Raw genomic sequence first — 14,068 nt, forward strand, 5'->3', positions numbered from 1 at the left:
TAAAACACAGAAATTGCATCCGAATTTAATACAAAAGGCACAATGCCGACTTAAGTACAAGAGGACTGACACTCCTACTTTCTATGATTTGAATCTCTCCTGTGAGTCCAGTTTTAGATTCCGATGCTTCACTTCAGGTTTACTGTATACCTTGGACCTTCTTATTGACGATGGAACACAGAAATTGCATCCGAATTTAATACAAAAGTCATAATGCAGACTTAAGAACAAGAGGACAGACACTCTAACTTTGTATGATTTGAACCTATCCTGTGGGACCAGTTTTAGATTCCGATTCCTGACTTCAGGTTTACTGTATCCTTTGGACCTTCTTATTGACGATGAAAAACAGAAACTGCATCGGAATTTAATAAAAAGGCACAATGCCGGCTTAAGTACAAGAGGACTGACACTCTAACTTTCTATGATTAGAACCTCTCCTGTGAGTCCAGTTTTAGATTCCGATGCTTCACTTCATGTTTACTGTATCCCTTGGAACTTCTTATTGAGGATGAAACACAGAAATTGAATCCGAATTTAATACAAAAGGCGCAATGCCGACGTAAGTATAAGAGGACTGACACTCTAACTTTCTATGATTTGAACATCTCCTGTGTGTCCAGATTTAGATTCCGATGCTTTACTTCAGGTTTACTGTATCCCTTGGACCTTCTTATTGATGATGAAACACAGAAATTGCATCCGAATTGAATAGAAAAGGCACAATACCCACTTAAGTACAAGAGTACTGACACTCTCACTTTCTATGATTTGAACCTCTCCTGTGAGTCCAGTTTTAGATTTTGATGCTTCACTTCAGGGTTACTGTATACCTCGGAACTTCTTATTGACGATGAAACACAGAATTTGCATCGGAATTAAATTCAAAAGGCATAATGCCGACTTAAGTACAAGAGGACTGACACTCTCACTTTCTATGATTTGAACCTCTCCTGTGAGGCCAGATTTAGATTACGATGCTTCACTTCAGGATTACTGTAACCCTTGGACCGTCTTATTGACGATGAAACACAGAAATTGCATCCGAATTTAATACAAAAGGCACAATGCCGGCTTAAGTATAAGAGGACTGACACTCTCATTTTCTATGTTTTGAACCTCTCCTGTGAGTCCAGTCTTAGATTCCGATGCTTCACTTCTGGTTTACTGTATCCCTTGTACCTTCTTATTGTCGATGAAACACAGAAATTGCATCCGAATTTAATACAAAAGTCATAATGCAGACTTAAGGACAAGAGGACAGACACTCTAACTTTCTATGATTTGAACCTCTCCTGTGGGACCAGTTTTAGATTCCGATTCCTGACTTCAGGTTTACTGTATCCTTTGGACCTTCTTATTGACGATGAAACACAGAAACTGCATCCGAATTTAATAAAAAGGCACAATGCCGGCTTAAGTACAAGAGGACTGACGCTATCACTTTCTATGATTTGAACCCCTCCTGTGAGTCCAGATTTAGATTGCGATGCTTCACTTCTGGTTTACTGTATCCCTTGGATCTTCTTATTGACGATGAAACACAGAAACTGCATCCGAATTTAATAAAAAGGCACAATGCCGGCTTAAGTACAAGAGGACTGACACTCTAACTTTCTATGACTAGAACCTGTCCTGTGAGTCCAGTTTTACATTCCGAAGCTTCACTTCATGTTTACTGTATACCTTGGACCTTCTTATTGACGATGAAACACAGAAATTGCATCCGAATTTAATACAAAAGGCACAATGCCGACTTAAGTACAAAAGGACTGACACTCTCACTTTCTATGATTTGAACCTCTCCTGTGAGTCCAGATTTAGATTACGATCCTTCACTTTAGGATTACTGTAACCCTTGGACCTTCTTATTGACGATGAAACACAGAAATTGCATCCGAATTTAATACAAAAGGCACAATGCCGGCTTAAGTATAAGAGGACTGACACTCTCATTTTCTATGTTTTGAACCTCTCCTGAGAGTCCAGTTTTCGATTCCGATGCTTCACTTCAGGTTTACTGTATCCCGTGGACCTTCTTATTGACGATGAAACACAGAAATTGCATCCGAATTTAATACAAATGCCGCAATGCCGGCTTAAGTACAAAAGGACTGACACTCTCACTTTCTATGATTTGAACCTCTCCTGTGAGTCCAGATTTAGATTACGATCCTTCACTTTAGGATTACTGTAACCCTTGGACCTTCTTATTGACGATGAAACACAGAAATTGCATCCGAATTTAATACAAAAGGCACAATGTCGGCTTAAGTATAAGAGGACTGACACACTCATTTTCTATGTTTTGACCCTCTCCTGTGAGTCCAGTTTTAGATTCCGATGCTTCACTTCAGGTTTACTGTATCCCTTGTACCTTCTTATTGTCGATGAAACAAAGAAATTGCATCCGAATTTAATACAAAAGGCAAACTGCCGACTTAAGTACAACAGGAATGACACTCTAACTTTCTATGATTTGAACCTCTCCTGTGAGTCCAGTTTTAGATTCCGATGCTTCACTTCAGGTTTACTGTATCCCATGGAACTTCTTATTGACGATGAAACACAGAAATTGCATCAGAATTTAATACAAAAGGCACAATGCCGACTTAGGTACAAGAGGAATGACACTTTAACTTTCTATGATTTGAACCTCTCCTGTGGGAACAGTTTTAGTTTCCGATGCTTCACTTCAGGGTTACTGTATACCTCGGAACTTCTTTTTGACGATGAAACACAGAATTTGCATCGGAATTAAATTCAAAAGGCATAATGCCGACTTAAGTACAAGAGGACTGACACTCTAACTTTCTATGATTTGAACCTCTCCTGTGAGTCCAGTTTTAGGTTCCGATGTTTCACTTCAGGTTTACTGTAGCCCTAGGACCTTCTTATTGACGATGAAACACAGAAATTGCATCCGAATTTAATACAAAAGGCACAATGCCGACTTAAGTACAAGAGGACAGACACTCTAACTTTCTATGATTTGAACCTCTCCTGTGGGACCAGTTTTAGATTCCGATTCCTGACTTCAGGTTTACTGTATCCTTTGGACCTTCTTATTGACGATGAAACACAGAAACTGCATCCGAATTTAATAAGAAGGCACAATGCCGGCTTAAGTACAAGAGGACTGACGCTCTCACTTTCTATGATTTGAACCCCTCCTGTGAGTCCAGATTTAGATTACGATGCTTCACTTCTGGTTTACTGTATCCCTTGGACCTTCTTATTGACGATGAAACACAGAAACCGCATCCGAATTTAATAAAAAGGCACAATGCCGGCTTAAGTATAAGAGGACTGACACTCTAACTTTCTATGATTTGAACCTCTCCTGTGAGTCCAGTGTTACATTCCGATGCTTCACTTCAGGTTTACTGTATCCCTTGTGCCTTCTTATTGACGATGAACAAAGAAATTGCATCCGAATTTAATAAAAAAGGCACAATACCGATTTAAGTACAGTAGGACTGACACTCTCACTTTCTATGATTTGAACCCCTCCTGTGAGTGCAGTTTTAGATTCCGATGCTTCACTTCAGGCTTACTGTATCTCTTGGACCTTCTTAATGACGATGAAACACAGAAATTTCATCCGAATTTAATACAAAAGGCACAATGCCGTCTTAAGTACAAGAGTACTGACACTCTAACTTTCTATGATTAGAACCTCTCCTGTGAGTCCAGTTTTACATTCCGAAGCTTCACTTCATGTTTACTGTATACCTTGGACCTTCTTATTGACGATGAAACACAGAAATTGCATCTGAATTTAATACAAAAGGCACAATGCCGACTTAAGTACAAGAGGACAGACACTCTAACTTTCTATGATTTGAACCTCTCCCGTGGGACCTGTTTTAGATTCCGATTCATAACTTCAGGTTTACTGTATCCTTTGGACCTTCTTATTGACGATGAAACACAGAAACTGCATCCGAATTTAATAAAAAGGCTCAATGCCGGCTTAAGTACAAGAGGACTGACACTCTAACTTTCTATTATTTGAACCTCTCCTGTGAGTCCAGTGTTACATTCCGATGCTTCACTTCAGGTTTTCTGTATCCCTTCGACCTACTTATTGACGATGAAACACAGAAATTGCATCCGAATTTAATACAAAAAACACAATGCCGACTTAAGTACAAGAGGACTGACACTCTAATTTTCTATGATTTGAACCTCTCCTGTGATTCCAGTTTTAGATTCCGATGCTTCACTTAAGGTTTACTGTATAGCTCGGAACTTCTTATTGACGATGAAACACAGAATTTCCATCGGAATTAAATTCAAAAGGCATAATGCCGACTTAAGTACAAGAGGACTGACACTCTAACTTTCTATGATATGAACCTCTCCTGTGAGTCCAGTTTTAGATTCTGATGCTTCACTTCAGGTTTACTGTATCCCGTGGACCTTCTTCTTGACGATGAAACACAGAAATTGCATCCGAATTTAATACAAATGGCACAATGCCGGCTTAAGTAGAAAAGGACTGACACTCTCACTTTCTATGATTAGAACCTCTCCTGTGAGTCCAGTTTTAGATTCCGATGCTTCACTTCATGTTTACTGTATCCCTTGGAACTTCTTATTGACGATGAAACACAGAAATTGAATCCGAATTTAATACAAAAGGCGCAATGCCGACGTAAGTATAAGAGGACTGACACTCTAACTTTCTATGATTTGAACATCTCCTGTGAGTCCAGATTTAGATTCCGATGCTTTACTTCAGGTTTACTGTATCCCTTGGACCTTCTTATTGACGATGAAACACAGAAATTGCATCCGAATTGAATAGAAAAGGCACAATACCCACTTAAGTACAAGAGGACTGACACTCTCACTTTCTATGATTTGAACCTCTCCTGTGAGTCCAGTTTTAGATTTTGATGCTTCACTTCAGGGTTACTGTATACCTCGGAACTTCTTATTGACGATGAAACACAGAATTTGCGTCAGAATTAAATTTAAAAGGCATAATGCGGACTTAAGTACAAGAGGACTGACACTCTAACTTTCTATGATATGAACCTCTCCTGTGAGTCCAGTTTTAGACTCCGATGCTTCATTTCAGGTTAACTGTATCCCTTGGACCTTCTTATTGACGATGAAACACAGAAATTGCATCCAAATGTAATACAAAAGGCACAATGCTGACTAAAGTACAAGTGGACTGACACTCCTACTTTCTATGATTTGAACCTCTCCTGAGAGTCCAGTTTTAGATTCCGATGCTTCACTTCAGGTTTACTGTATCCCGTGGAGCTTCTTATTGACGATGAAACACAGAAATTGCATCCGAATTTAATACAAAAGGCACAATGCCGACTTAGGTACAAGAGGAATGACACTTTAACTTTCTATGATTTGAACCTCTCCTGTGGGACCAGTTTTAGTTTCCGATGCTTCACTTCAGGGTTACTGTATACCTCGGAACTTCTTATTGACGATGAAACACAGAATTTGAATCGGAATTAAATTCAAAAGGCATAATGCCGACTTAAGTACAAGAGGACTGACACTCTAACTTTCTATGATTTGAACCTCTCCTGTGAGTCCAGTTTTAGATTCCGATTCCTGACTTCAGGTTTACTGTATCCCATGGAACTTCTTATTGACGATGAAACACAGAAATTGCATCAGAATTTAATACAAAAGGCACAATGCCGACTTAAGTACAAGAGGACTGACACTCTAACTTTCTATGATTTGAACATCTCCTGTGAGTCCAGATTTAGATTCCGATGCTTCACTTCAGGTTTACTGTATCCCATGGAACTTCTTATTCACGATGAAACACAGAAATTGCATCAGAATTTAATACAAAAGGCACAATGCCGACTTAAGTACAAGAGGACTGACACTCTAACTTTCTATGATTTGAACATCTCCTGTGAGTCCAGATTTAGATTCCGATGCTTCACTTCAGGTTTACTGTATCCCTTGGACCTTCTTATTGACGAAGAAACACAGAAATTGCATCCGAATTTAATACAAAAGGCACAATGCCGACTTAGGTACAAGAGGAATGACACTTTAACTTTCTATGATTTGAACCTCTCCTGTGGGACCAGTTTTAGTTTCCGATGCATCACTTCAGGGTTACTGTATACCTCGGAACTTCTTATTGACGATGAAACACAGAATTTGAATCGGAATTAAATTCAAAAGGCATAATGCCGACTTAAGTACAAGAGGACTGACACTCTAACTTTCTATGATTTGAACCTCTCCTGTGAGTCCAGTGTTACATTCCGATGCTTCACTTCTGGTTTACTGTATCCCTTGTGCCTTCTTATTGACGATGAATAAAGAAATTGCATCCGAATTTAATAAAAAAGGCACAATACCGATTTAAGTACAGTAGGACTGACACTCTCACTTTCTATGATTTGAACCCCTCCTGTGAGTACAGTTTTAGATTCCGATGCTTCACTTCAGGTTTACTGTATCTCTTGGACCTTCTTAATGACGATGAAACACAGAAATTTCATCCGAATTTAATACAAAAGGCACAATGCCGTCTTAAGTACAAGAGTACTGACACTCTAACTTTCTATGATTTGAACCTCTCCTGTGAGTCCAGTTTTACATTCCGAAGCTTCACTTCATGTTTACTGTATACCTTGGACCTTCTTATTGACGATGAAACACAGAAATTGCATCCGAATTTAATACAAAAGGCAAAATGCCGACTTAAGTACAAGAGGACAGACACTCTAACTTTCTATGATTTGAACCTCTCCCGTGGGACCTGTTTTAGATTCCGATTCCTAACTTCAGGTTTACTGTATCCTTTGGACCTTCTTATTGACGATGAAACACAGAAACTGCATCCGAATTTAATAAAAAGGCTCAATGCCGGCTTAAGTACAAGAGGACTGACACTCTAACTTTCTATTATTTGAACCTCTCCTGTGAGTCCAGTGTTACATTCCGATGCTTCACTTCAGGTTTTCTGTATCCCTTCGACCTACTTATTGACGATGAAACACAGAAATTGCATCCGAATTTAATACAAAAAGCACAATGCCGACTTAAGTACAAGAGGACTGACACTCTAATTTTCTATGATTTGAACCTCTCCTGTGATTCCAGTTTTAGATTCCGATGCATCACGTAAGGTTTACTGTATACCTTGGAGCTTCTTAATGTCGATGAAACAAAGAAATTGCATCGGAATTAAATTCAAAAGACTCAGTGCCGACTTAAGTACAAGAGGACTGACACTCTAACTTTCTATGATTTGAACCTCTCCTGTGAGTCCAGTTTTAGATTACGATGCTTCACTTCAGGTTTACTGTATCCCTTGGAACTTCTTATTGACGATGAAACACAGAAATTGAATCCGAATCTAATACAAAAGGCACAATGCCGACTTAAGTACAAGAGGACTGACACTCTAACTTTCTATGATTTGAACATCTCCTGTGAGTCTAGATTTAGATTCCGATGCTTCACTTCAGGTTTACTGTATCCCTTGGACCTTATTATTGACGATGAAACACAGAAATTGCATCCGAATTGATTACGAAAGGCACAATGCCCACTTAAGTACAAAAGGACTGACGCTCTCACTTTCTATGATTTGAACCTCTCCTGTGTGTCCAGTTTTAGACTTTGATGCTTCACTTCAGGCTTACTGTATCCCTCGGAACTTCTTATTGACGATGAAAAACAGAATTTGCATCGGAATTAAATTCAAAAGGCATAATGCCGACTTAAGTGCAAGAGGACTGACACTCTAACTTTCTATGATATGAAACTCTCCTGTGAGTCCAGTTTTAGATTCCAATGCTTCACTTCAGCTTTACTGTATCCCTTGGACCTTCTTATTGACGATGAAACACAGAAATTGCATCCGAATTTAATACAAAAGGCACAATGCTGACTAAAGTACAAGTGGACTAACACTCTCACTTTCTATAATTGAACCTCTCCTGAGAGTCCAGTTTTAGATTCCGGTGCTTCACTTCAGGTTTACTGTATCCCGTGGACCTTCTTATTGACGATGAAACACAGATATTGCATCCGAATTTAATACAAATGGCACAATGCCGGCTTAAGTAGAAAAGGACTGACACTCTCACTTTCTATGATTTGAACCTCTCCTGTGAGTCCAGTTTTAGATTACGATGCTTCACTTCAGGATAACTGTAACCCTTGGACCTTCTTATTGACGATGAAACACAGAAATTGCATCCGAATTTAATAGAAAAGGCACAATGCCGACTTAAGTACAAGAGGACTGAAACTCCTACTTTCTATGATTTGAACCTCTCCTGTGAGTCCAGTCTTAGATTCCGATGCTTCACTTCAGGTTTACTGTATACCTTGGACCTTCTTATTGACGATGGAACACAGAAATTGCATCCGAATTTAATACAAAAGCCACAATGCAGACATAAGAACAAGAGGACATACACTCTAACTTTCTATGATTTGAACCTCTCCTGTGGGACCAGTTTTAGATTCGGATTCCTGACTTCAGGTTTACTGTATCCTTTGGACCTTCTTATTGACGATGAAAAACAGAAACTGCATCCGAATTTAATAAAAAGGCACAATGCCGGCTTAAGTACAAGAGGACTGACACTCTAAATTTCGATGATTTGAACCTCTCGTGTGGTTCCAGTTTTAGATTCCGATGCTTCACTTCAGGTTTACTGTATACCTTCGACCTTCTTAATGTCGATGAAACACAGAAATTGCATCGTAATTAAATTCAAAAGACACAGTGCCGACTTAAGTACAAGAGGACTGACACTCTAACTTTCTATGATTTGAACATCTCCTGTGAGTCCAGATTTAGATTCCGATGCTTCACTTCAGGTTTACTGCATCCCTTGGACCTTCTTATTGACGATAAAACACAGAAATTGCATCCGAATTGAGTACAAAAGGCATAATGCCGACTTAAGTACAAGAGGACTGACACTCTAACTTTCTATGATTTGAACCTCTCCTGTGAATCCAGTTTTAGACTCCGATGCTTCACTTCAGGTTTACGTTTCTCTTGGAATTTCTTCTTGACGATAAACACAGAAATTGCATCCGAATTTAATACAAAAGGCACAATGCCGACTTGGGTACAAGAGGAATGACACTCTAACTTTCTATGATTTGAACCTCTCCTGTGGGACCAGTTTTAGTTTCCGATGCTTCACTTCAGGTTTACTGTATCCCTTGGACCTTCTTATTGACGAAGAAACACAGAAATTGCATCCGAATTTAGTACAAAAGGCACAATGCCGACTTGGGTAAAAGAGGAATGACACTCTAACTTTCTATGATTTGAACCTCTCCTGTGGGACCAATTTTAGTTTCCGATGCTTCACTTCAGGTTTACTGTATACCTCGGAACATCTTATTGACGATGAAACACAGAACTTGCATCGGAATTAAATTCAAAAGGCACAATGCCGACTTAAGTACAAGAGGACTGACACTGTAACTTTCTATGATTTGAACCTCACCTGTGAGTCCAGTTTTAGGTTCCGATGTTTCACTTCAGGTTTACTGTAGCCCTAGGACCTTCTTTTTGACGATGAAACACAGAAATTGCATCCGAATTTAATACAAAAGGCACAATGCCGACTTAAGTACAAGAGGACAGACACTCTAACTTTCTATGATTTGAACCTCTCCTGTGTGACCAGTTTTAGATTCCGATTCCTGACTTCAGGTTTACTGTATCCTTTGGACCTTCTTATTGACGATGAAACACAGAAACTGCATCCGAATTTAATAAAAAGGCACAATGCCGACTTAAGCACAAGAGGACAGACACTCTAACTTTCTATGATTTGATCCTCTCCTGTGGGACCTGTTTTAGATTCCGATTCCTGACTTCAGGTTTACTGTATCCTTTGGACCTTCTTATTGACGATGAAACACAGAAACTGCATCCGAATTTAATAAAAAGGCTCAATGCCGGCTTAAGTACAAGAGGACTGACACTCTAACTTTCTATGATTTGAACCTCTCCTGTGAATCCAGTGTTACATTCCGATGCTTCACTTCAAGTTTTCTGTATCCCTTCGACCTACTTATTGACGATGAAACACAGAAATTGCATCCGAATTTAATACAAAAAGCACAATGCCGACTTAAGTACAAGAGGACTGACACTCTAATCTTCTATGATTTGAACCTCTCCTGTGATTCCAGTTTTAGATTCCGATGCTTCACTTAAGGTTTACTGTATACCTTGGAGCTTCTTAATGTCGATGAAACAAAGAAATTGCATCGGAATTAAGTTCAAAAGACACGGTGCCGACTTAAGTACAAGAGGACTGACACTGTAACTTTCTATGATTTGAACCTCTCCTGTGAGTCCAGTTTTAGATTCCAAAGCTTCACTTCAGGTTTACTGTATCCCTTGGAACTTCTTCTTGACGATGAAACACAGAAATTGAATCCGAATCTAATACAAAAGGCACAATGCCGTCTTAAGTACAAGAGGGCTGACACTCTAACTTTCTATGATTTGAACATCTCCTGTGAGTCTAGATTTAGATTCCGATGCTTCACTTCAGGTTTACTGTATCCCTTGGACCTTCTTATTGACGATGAAACACAGAAATTGCATCCGAATTGATTACAAAAAGCACAACGCCCACTTAAGTACTAAAGGACTGACACTCTCACTTTCTATGATTTGAACCTCTCCTGTGATTCCAGTTTTAGATTTTGATGCTTCACTTCAGGCATACTGTATACCTCGGAACTTCTTATTGACGATGAAACACAGAAACTGCATCGGAATTAAATTCAAATGGCATAACGCCGACTTAAGTACAAGAGGACTGACACTCTAACTTTCTATGATTTGAACCTCTCCTGTGAGTCCAGTTTTAGATTCCGATGCTTCACTTCAGGTTTACTGTATCCCTTGGACCTTCTTATTGACGATGAAACACAGAAATTGCATCCGAATTTAATACAAATGGCACAGTGCTGACTTAAGTACAAGGGTTATGACACTCTAACTTTGTATGATTTGAACCTCTCCTGTGAGTCCAGTTATAGATTCCGATGCTTCACTTCAGGTTTACTGTATCCCTTGGAACTTCTTATTGACGATGAAACATAGAAATTGCATCCGAATTTAATACAAAAGGCACAATGCCGACTTAAGTACAAGAGGACTGACACTCTAACTTTCTATGATTTGAACATCTCCTGTGAGTCCAGATTTAGATTCCGATGCTTCACTTCAGGTTTACTGTATCCCTTGGACCTTCTTATTGACGATGAAACACAGAATTTGCATCCGAATTGAATAGAAAAGGCATAATGCCCACTTAAGTACAAGAGGACTGACACTCTCAATTTCTATGATTTGAACCTCTCCTGTGAGTCCATTTTAAGATTTTGATGCTCACTTCAGGGTTACTGTATACCTTGGAAATTCTTATTGACGAAGAAACACAAAAATTGCATCGGAATTAAATTCAAAAGGCATAATGCCGACTTAAGTACAAGAGGACTGACACTCTATCTTTCTACGATTTGAACCTCTCATGTGAATCCAGTTTTAGATTCCGATGCTTCACTTCAGGTTTACTGTTTCTCTTGGACCTTCTTATTCACGGTGAAACACAGAAATTGCATCCGAATTTAATACAAAAGGCACAATGCTGACTAAACTACAAGTGGTCTGACATTCTCACTTTCTATGATTTGATCCTCTCCTGTGAGTACAGTTTTAGATTACGATGATTCACTTCAGGTTTACTGTATACCTCGGAACATGTTATTGACGATGAAACACAGAAATTCCATCGGAATTTATTTCAAAAGGCACTATGCCGACTTAAGTACAAGAGGACTGACAGTTTAACTTTCAATGATTTGAACCTGTCCTGTGAGTCCAGTTTTAGATTCCGATGCTTCACTTCAGGTTTACTGTATCCCGTGGACGTTCTTATTGACGATGAAACAAAAGAAATTGCATCTGAATTTAATACAAATAGCACAACTCCGACTTAAGTACAAAAGGACTGACACTCTCACTTTCTATGATTTTAACCTCTCCTGTGAGTCCAGATTTAGATTACGATGCTTCACTTCAGGTTTACTGTATCCCTTGACCTTCCTATTGACGATGAAACACAGAAATTGCATCCGAATTTTATACAAAAGGCACAATGCCGACTTAAGTACAAGAGGACTGACACTCTAACTTTCTATGTTTTGAACCTCTCCTGTGAGTCCAGTTTTAGATTCCGATGCTTCACTTCAGGTTTACTGTATCCTTTGTACCTTCTTATTAACGATAAACAAAGAAATTGCATCCGAATTTAATACAAAAGGCACAATGCCGACATAGGTACAAGAGGAATGACGCTCTAACTTTCTACGATTTGAATCTCTCCTGTGAGTCCAGTTTTAGGTTCCGATGTTTTACTTCAGGTTTACTGTATCCCTAGGACCTTCTTATTGACGATGAAACACAGAAATTGCATCCGAATTTAATACAAAAGGCACAATGCCGGCTTAAGTACAAGAGGACTGACACTCTAACTTTCTATGATTTGAACCTCTCCTGTGAGTCCAGTGTTACATTCCGATGCTTCACATCAGGTTTTCTGTATCCCTTGGACCTTCTTTTTGACGATGAAACACAGAAATTGCATCCGAATTGAATACAAAAGGCACAATGCCCACTTAAGTACAAGAGGACTGACACTCTCACATTCTATGATTTGAACCTCTCCTGTGAGTCCAGTTTTAGATTTTGATGCTTCACTTCATGAATACTGTATCCCTTGGACCTTCTTATTGACGATGAAACACAGAAATTGCATCCGAATTTAATACAAAAGGCACAATGCTGACTTAAGTACAAGTGGACTGACACTCTCACTTTCTATGATTTGAACCTCTCCTGAGAGTCCAGTTTTAGATTCCGCTGCTTCACTTAAGGTTTACTGTATCCCGTGGACCTTCTTATTGACGATGAAACACAGAAATTGCATCCGAATTTAATACAAATGGCACAATGCAGACTTAAGTACAAAAGGACTGACACTCTCACTTTCTATGATTTGAACCTCTCCTGTGAGTCCAGATTTAGATTACGATGCTTCACTTCAGGTTTACTGTATCCCTTGTACCTTCTTATTGACGATGAAATAAAGAAGTAGCATCCGAATTTAATACAAAAGGCACAATGCCGACTTAAGTACAAGAGGACTGACAGTCTCACTTTCTATGATTTGTACCTCTCCTGTGAGTCCAGTTTTAGATTTTGATGCTTCACTTCAGGTTTACTGTATACCTCGGAACGTCTAATTGACGTTGAAACACAGAAATTGCATCGGAATTAAATTCAAAAGGCATAATGCCGACTTAAGTACAATAGGACTGACACTCTAACTTTCTATGATTTGAACCTCTCCTGTGAATCCAGTTTTAGATTCCGATGCTTCACTTCAGGTTTACTGTTTCTCTTGGACCTTCTTATTGACGATGAAACACAGAAATTGCATCCGAATTTAATTCAAAAGGCACAATGCTGACTTAACTACAAGTGGACTGACACTCTCACATTCTATGATTTGAACCTCTCCTGTGAGTCCAGTTTTCGATTCCGATGCTTCACTTCAGGTTTACTGTGTACCTTGGACCGTCTTATTGACGATGAATAACAAAAATTGCATCCGAATTTAATACAAATGGCACAATGCCGACTTAAGTACAATAGGACTGACATTCTAACTTTCAATGATTTGAACCTGCCCTGTGAGTCCAGTTTTAGATTCCGATGCTTCACTTCTGGTTGACTGTATCCCGAGGACCTTCTTATTGACGATGAAACACAAAAGTTGCATCCGAATTTAATACAAATGGCACAATGCCGACTTAAGTACAAAAGGACTGACACTCTCACTTTCTATGATTTTAACCTCTCCTGTGAGTCCAGATTTAGATTACGATGCTTCACTTCAGGTTTACTGTATCCCTTGGACCTTCTTATTGACGATGAATCACAGAAATTGCATTCTAATTTAATACAAAAGGCACAATGCCGACTTAAGTACAAGAG

Source organism: Schistocerca americana, chromosome 2 (assembly GCF_021461395.2).
Source record: "Schistocerca americana isolate TAMUIC-IGC-003095 chromosome 2, iqSchAmer2.1, whole genome shotgun sequence".
NCBI lineage: Eukaryota > Metazoa > Arthropoda > Insecta > Orthoptera > Acrididae > Schistocerca > Schistocerca americana.